We start from the raw sequence: 7,974 nt of genomic DNA on the forward strand, positions 1-7,974 counted from the left end.
CAGATATCAGCATTTGCTATATCTGGAGGGGAAGCAGAATCTTGTCTGTCTCAAAACTGTCAGGGACTAAAGAGAACTACTTTGTAAAACTCACTGGCACAACATGTGGCTACTAACTTGGCTAGTTTTAAAGCAGGGGTGCAGACCCTCAGGCCCAGGGGCCAAATCTGGCCTGCTTGGAGTCCCAATTCAGTCCTCTGGGAGTTCCTCAGATGGCCACATCCTCTCTCCCTTCCCCTATTATTTTGAGGTTTCCTGACTTTAGTGCACTTCTCCATTCTGAAAGGTTGAAATGCCTCTCCCAATGCTTAGTTACTGGCAGTAAGATCTTTAAGCAAAAATGAGGTGATATTTTTGGTATTTTGGCCCCACCCACCCCTGAAACCTGGCCCCGAAGAGGTTCTCTGAAATGCAATTCAGCTCTTTGGTTGAAAGAGGTTCAACACCCCTGCTTTAAAGAGATTGAGCAGAGGCTCATGGAGGAGGAATGTTCTGATGGTGACTATTAGCCATGCTGTCTAAATTGAATCTCCAGGTGCAAGGGCAGCATGCCACCAAATGCCAGTTGCTAAGAAGCAACAGTGAGAATGCTTTCTAGCCCTGCTTTTGGGCTTCCCAGAACATTGAGTTGTCTCAAGCAGGAAGCTTGATGCTAGACTAGTTGACTGGGGTCAGCCAACACGGTAACCCACACTCAAGGGTTGTGTATGGGTTGTCATTGAACCATGGGTGGTGGTTGTTGAAATGTGGATTATTGTGTTGTCTGAACCCAGCTGTGCTAAAAAACCATGGGTGGTTAACCACAAACAACCCATGAAGGGAATCTGCGGTTGGTTGTTGGGTTGTAAACTTTGGGTGGGTCACCATGGTTTGTCACAGCTGGTTCAGACTGTAAATTCGGTCCCGTTTAACCTCAGAACCTGCACAAAATGGGTCTGAAGCACCCCAGCGGGTAACCAATCCCAACAGGTAAACATCAACCCAAAACACCACAACAGACAAGATTGTAACTTGAAACCATATTTATGACTTTATTGCTGAAAATTCAGGGGAAATACAAAATAAAAGAAATAGCATGGTGGTTTATATGAGCGTTAGCCATTCTCTCTCCAATTAAAGGGAAAGAGAATGCAACAAAAACAGAAGATAAATTAAAAGAACTGCAGTTGCCAAAGCTGGTACTATGAACTTGGCCAATAAGATAACGGCTTGAGCTTCTAGCATTGTAATGACTCCTCTTTCCAACTTACTCCTGTTTACTACTTGCGCTCCAAGCTAAATGAAAACAATTCAACCTATGTGTTAACCTGCCCGTGGCCGCCTCCTGCTTCTTACTTGAATACAAAACTTATGCTGAAGCATTACTAAGTTCCTCTAGGCATAGGAAGAGTAGAGGAAGGAGTTGGAGTGAACAGAAAACTCAAGACTTGGGCATAATTCCAGTTCTCACCTTTGAAGATGGGATTCCAAATCCCCTCTTCAGATACAACCTCCAAGTCTCAAGCTTAGGAAACACTTTAAGTCCCAAACCCCACAATAACTCCAAGTCCCAAACTCAGAAATCATTCTAAGTCCCAGACCCAGAAATTACTCTAAGTCCCAAAGTCTAAGAGTCGAAAAAGGTCCATAGTTACCTAAATCCATGGGTCTGGTGGCACGGCAGAAAGAGGGAAGTGGAGCAGCAGGAACAAAAAAACACCAACACCCCAGAGCTCCCATTCCCTGGGCATAGTGACCTGGGCCCTGGTCAAAGGTGGGGCCCAAGGAGCAGTGAGACAATCAGCCTCCAATAGGAAATGGGGTGCACATGGTTAGAGCATTTGCTCACCAATCAGAAACAAGGTGTCCCATCTATCTCCCATGATTTCATGTGTCTGGGGAACGTGTCTGGCACCATTACAAACGGGCTACTTCAAAATGTCTCAGCATATGACCCAAAGTCTGCCATCTGGGCACGCTATCTTGATTGACGCATTGCTCTTCGGTATATCTTCTTTGAACTCCCGGTCATCTTTGGCCATTTTTGGTCATACCCGCCCAAACGCCGCCTCCTAGTTGTTGCTCGTGCTCAGGGATACACTTCCCCGCCCTACTAGCATCGAGTAGAGACATTCTCTTATCAGCAGGTGTATACCACGAGAAGTCAAAACAGCACTTTTCCTCCTCTCAGTAGGCCTCTGAGCAGGCTCAGTTCTGCTGTTCATCTCACTTAGACACTCTGCCAGCATGTCGTGGCCTTGAGCAAGCTCTGTGAAGCCACTTGTAAAGACAGCTGCATTTTTTCCCCCTTCTTCAAAGACAGTCCTGAAAAATCTCAGAGTCTCAGTTAGTGAAATAACATCATTTAGTATAGAATCAAACTTCACGGTCTTCTCGCCCAGGGGTCAAGAGTCTGGAATATAAAGCTGATTACGAGTCTGGGGTCTTCTAGGGGCTCTTCTTGTAGGCCTCTCCCAGATTAAATCAGCTATCTTTACTCTTCGTTAACCCTTTTCAGTACCAGATTAACACAGACAACACAATAACCCACAGTCCAATGACAACTCATACTCAACCCTTGAGTGTGGATTATCATGTTGTCTGAACCCAGCCGTTATGTCTTCGGTTTGAGCCAGCAAGGCACTTAGTTCTACGTTCATTGCTGGCGGCGCAACAGGAATAGATGGAGTCTTCAAGTACCAGTTTTTGCAGAGACAGGGAAACAGGATTTTCTTCTGATGCAAAGTCTGCCTTTGCAAGACTGAATGTTTCTCCTCTTCCCTCCCGCCCCGGGAAAGGAAATAACTGTGCTTAATGGAAAAGCAAAGCAACATAGCATGGGTTCTTTAAGTTAACTGTATGCATTTTAATTCTCGAAGCCAGATCTCACCAGTTGGATTAAGAGGTGGTGGGTTGGGTCTTGGGAGTACGTGCCAGATCAGTTAGTTGGCCAGTTCAACTCAGAAGAGTATTAAGCTACAAATGACAGCAACAACTTAAAGGGCACAACTTCTGCTTTGGTGGCTGCAGATTGGATTGCATAACCTGCAGTTGTGCCTGCTGTCTGTACTTGTTTCCCTTTTTCCCATATTTCCTCCATCCAAATACAAGTCACAGCCATTTAAATACTTATGTAGGGAGAGAAAGGGTCTCACTAGCTTCCTGTTCTTAGTTTTGCAGTTCTTCTTGAGTTTGCTGAAGAACAACTTCAAGTAGACCATGTGTTCATTTGCTTCCATAAGAACAGAGATGACAGAGGTAAGGGAGGCTGTATGACCTGCTGGTTTGGGCACTGTACTCTTAAGGGTTGAAGGATGAGCTGTGTACTTGTGTCTTGGCGCTGTGTTGTAGATCTCAAGGAACTTGTACTAAACCTCTTCTCTCCCTGGCAGCTTCGCTGCTCCGTACTTTCAGCTTCTTGGGCTTTGAGATTGTGAGACCGGGGCACCCCCTTGTCCCCAAGAGACCCGACGCTTGCTTTATGGCCCACACATTTGAACGAGACTCTTCTGAAGAAGACTAGGTTGCAGTGTTTGCCTTGTAGAGCTTTGTTCTTGGTCAGAGATGAATCAGTAGAAAGTTTGTCAACATAATACATATGCATATGTGCACACATGTAAATGACTTGTTCTTCATACAAATTATTGTGACAGGCTTCTTGAGGGGTGGGGGAAGATGTTGATAATTTCATACTTTTGTCATCTGTCTCTTTATTCCTGGATTTGTCTGCATGTTGTGATTGTGCAAAAATAAATGCTCACTCCAAATCAGCAGTATATTTCTTGGAAGTTTAATATTGTGTGTTCGTGATACTTAAGTATTTGCTTTAATTCTAAATAAAAGTTTATAGTTTACTTTATTGCTGGTTTTAATGTGTGAACAATTGCATATTCCAGGATCAATATAGCTCTTAATCTCACCTGGGATATTGACTTCCATTCTCTAAACATCAGGTTTGGCGTCAAACTTCACATGGCAGTAATAGAGTTTTGAAGAACTGTCCAGATAATATAAAGAGGAAGGGCAATAGAGATTTGTTTAACAACAAAAGGGGCGGGGGGGAGGGGGAGGAGCACGGAACCCTCTCCCTCAGATCCACTAGCAAAAGTAAGATCAGCTGGGAGAATCCTGGAGGGGCAAAGCTACAGAGGTAAGTGTTGGGTGGGTTAAGACTTCTACCGTTAAAAGCACAAACCTATGCATGTTTAGAAAGAAAAACATACAACTCCCAGCAGCTGGCTGGGGAATGCTGGGTGTTGTAGGACTTATATCTGCATGGGATTGCGCTCTTAAGCCAAGCATCTCACCCCTCTTCATTTCTATGCTGTAGAGGCTAAATGACTGGTGTCTTAAATCTATATGGGTTCTCTGTGAAAGCATGCACCAATTCAAGGTTTGCTATCCCTTGGAATTGTCTGTGTTGCAAGGCTGCATCCTCTTCCAAGGCAGATGGGTCTTAAAAAGCACTGAATCTGTTTCTAAAGATAACTTTCTAGAGGCCTCCAAGCAAAGGTTAGTGGCTTCTTTTTTAACCAGTGTACAAGGGTGCAAAAAGCATGTGCCAAAGTTTTCTCCCAGTTCTCCATTCTCTGCATTCTCATTGCAGTGGACTAGTTTTCCTGTATGTCCTTCCCCTTTGCCAAGTACTTACTGCTTTGCTAGCCCTCTGTTCCTCTCATAGGCTTGCTGTCTCATATGAGAGCAGTTGCAGCCAGTTGGCAGAGGCTTTACTATCATCACAAAATCCCTTCATCTGTTACTGTATAAATCACTCTTTGACAGCCTGGTGCCCTCTAGCAGTTTTTAACTTCAACAGCCATCAGCCCCAGCCTGCATGCTCAATAGTTGTGGATGCTGAGAGTTGAGCAGATTCCACCCTTAAAGGCAGCCTAGACATATTTTTATATAAGAGTTGTAGTCCAAAGCATCCAGAGGCCACCAGGTTGGGGCAGGCAGGTGTACATGGAGTGCTTTTTTTAAGTGGTGTACATGGAGTACTTTAAGTGCTTTATCTAAGGGGGATGTTGACCTGGTGTTGAATGGGGTACGGCTACCCTTGAAAGACCAGGTCCGCAGCTTGGGGGTCATTTTGGACTCCCAGCTGTCCATGGAGGCTCGGGTGTCAGCTGTGAGCTGGACAGCGCTGTACCAACTCCATCTGATAGGGCAGCCATGCCCCTATCTTCCTAACCATCTGCTCCCATCGGTAGTACATGTCCTGGTCTCCTCTCGTCTAGACTACTGTAGCGTGCTCTACAGTAGTAGAGAACCCTTGAAGACGGTTCAGAAGCTGCAGCTGGTGCAGAACGCAGCGGCTCGCCTGATTAAAGGCAGCCACCAGCGAAATCACATCACTCCAATGCTGAAGGAGCTGCACTGGATACCAGTTGTTTTCCGGGCCAAATTCAAGGTGTTGGCTTTGACCTTTAAAACCCTATACAGCTCCGGCCCAGCCTATCTCAAGGAGCGCTTCCAGTAACGCCAGTTAGGTCACTCAACAAGATCAGCCTAGGACAGCTAGGCTGGTGAGGACGAGGGAGAGGGCCTTCTCTGTGGTGGCCTCCACTCTGTGGAACTCCCTCCCTAGGGAACTCCGCCATGCCCCCTCTTTAATGAGCTTCCGCCACGCATTAGAAACGTGGTTGTTCAGGCAGGCATTTGGGGTGGGCTAGGGTAATTTTAGAAATGTGATGTTTTTAATGTTGAATTTTATTGTTTTGAACTGTTTTTATTGTTGTACATCGCCGAGAGTGGCTGGGTGGCCAGCCAGATGGGCGATTAATAAATTCAGTAAATAAAGTGTAGTCAAATGCTGTGTGGCTGATTAGAAATTCAAAGCTTCCAGTGGTTTTTATGTAGCACTGTGAATTTGAATTCTAGTCATTGTTAGACTTCTAACATTGCATCCAGCAGAAAGTGCTTTTTGCCATAAGCTTAGTTGCAGCCACGGACACCCCCTGCAAGGTAAGCATCAATTCCCTTTGCAGCATGGGTAATAAGTAACCTATGACAGGTTTTCCTGGGCTGAGGCCCTGAGGAAGGGTGAAGGAAGGGATGCTTATCCAAACAAAAATGGTTGCGACATCTGGTCGGAGCCATGTCCTGGCAGTGACTTGCGGAGCTCCAAATAGAATTTCTGAATTTAAACTACCGGCAACATCTGAGGACTTGCAATTAAATCTGCTTAAGTGTTTGTTTTTCTGTTTCTGCAATCATGCTTGCTTGTTGTGCTTTTGAAAGTGGAGGATGGCAGTACCAAAGGAAAAGAAAGGCTTGGGAACGCCACTTGCTCCCCCACCAAAGGTTTCTAGAAATGTGGTGCTGAAGAGGAGTTGCTTGCTTTGATAAAAGCTATGTCTTCTCGGCTATCAGTGCAGTCAAAGAAGCTTGAAACAATTCAGGACTCAATCATTGCCCTTCAGGGGGACTGTAGACTGAATTAATAATCTCTTTTCAAAAGATGGAATCGAAGGTTAATGTCCTCAAAGATCGGGTTAATACTCATGAAACTGCCATGGAAGCTTCTCGTTAATTTGTTTGTTCCAATTTCTCAACTGGAGGCCTTCACACAGAGCAAATCTTTGTATCCTTGGTATTAAAGACATGGCTACTGATACATGTTTGGCTGAATTTATGGATAAACTTTTGCATGAGCTATTGGTTTTACCATCTAGTTTTCTACTTGATATTGGGCATGCATATTGTGTTCCTGGCTCAATACGTGGCACTAAAGGAACTTTTGGGACTGTTGTTCAATTTTCATGAGTCTACAAAAAATTATCTTATGCATCTGGCAAGAGAACAAGGTGAGCCTCGCTGGGGAGCAGCAAATGACAAGATTATGTTCTTTCCTGATTATACAAAAGAAATCGCTGACAGAAGAAGGCAATTTACCAAGGCGAGAAGTTTGGCAAAGCAAATTAACCTGCAATATCAGATGAAATATCTGGCTACATTTTGCATTCTTTTTGAAGGCCAGATGAAAAGGTTTTTAAATCATGGTGCTGCAGAGACATTACTTAGTGGTATTAAAATTAAAACAAGGGAACCAACTCTCAGCCTCCAGAGTTGGAATTTAGCCATCTTTACTGTTCTTTTGAAGTGCTGTTTGGGCTATAGCTGATAAGATGTCTAGGCAGTATGCCAGAGTAAATGTTTGCATATTTCTGTTTTCTTTCCCCCTTTTTTGTTATATTGTAATAAAATGTCTGTTTGTGTGATGGTTTGCCTTTTTTATCTTTTTCTTTAAAAAATTATTATTATTATTATTATTAACATCATTATGGGATTAAGATTAGTACTATTCCTTGCTGGCTAAACCTTTAATGTTCATTAATACGTGTTAATTGATTGGTAATATATGGCCAATAGAAATGGAGTGTTTGCTCCCGTTCATTTGCTATGAGACTGAGGTTATGACACTGAAAGATGAGGTTCATAAGGCCCCTTCCAACCCTACTCTTCTATGATTCTGTGATTCATTGTTTGTGGTGCAGTGGATTGAAGATTTAATAATACCTGCAATGTTTGAAGAGTGCTGTATAGGTATAATCTGCAATTGGGTTTATATTTGGATATTTGGTTTGCTTTTAGATATAATCCCTTTTTCCTCCCTTCTTTTGCTATCCTCCCCTTTCCCCCCCCTCAGAATCCTGTATTGTTGGAAACTGAAGATTCTGATTATGTTGTTGGTATTGTTTGTTTCATTTATAAAAATAAAATAAAAATAGGTTAAAAGAAAGGTTGCCACTTTGACTTCTCAAACTTGCCTTTTCTAGGAGGCCTTTGATATGACCCCCCTCAGTCCTGACATCCAACCAAAACACACCCAGCAGCATGAAGTAGAATCCTGAGATAGAGCAGCCTTCCTCATCCTGGTGCCCTCCAGGTGTGCTGGACTACAACTCCCAGCATGTACTTTGGAGGGTGCATGCTGGAGGGCACCAGGTTGGGTAAGGCTGTCATAGAGTGATATGTACCCTCTGCAGATGGTGG

General features: G+C 43.9%; 1 pseudogene across 1 annotated transcript in view; it reads left to right on the forward strand.

Moving 5' to 3' along the window:
* LOC146333971 (ornithine decarboxylase antizyme 1-like) overlaps nucleotides 1–7,199 on the forward strand; it is a 216,487-nt pseudogene extending 209,288 nt beyond the window's left edge. The window contains exons 4-5 of the transcript XR_014786395.1: nucleotides 3,152–3,237; nucleotides 3,372–7,199. The product of XR_014786395.1 is annotated as an ornithine decarboxylase antizyme 1-like (transcript). The remainder of the gene's footprint in view (nucleotides 1–3,151; nucleotides 3,238–3,371) is intronic.
* Nucleotides 7,200–7,974: the final 775 nt, after the last annotated feature.

This window comes from Heloderma suspectum, chromosome W (assembly GCF_057233095.1).
Source record: "Heloderma suspectum isolate Gila_16-S chromosome W, 16-S_ref, whole genome shotgun sequence".
Classification (NCBI taxonomy): domain Eukaryota; kingdom Metazoa; phylum Chordata; class Lepidosauria; order Squamata; family Helodermatidae; genus Heloderma; species Heloderma suspectum.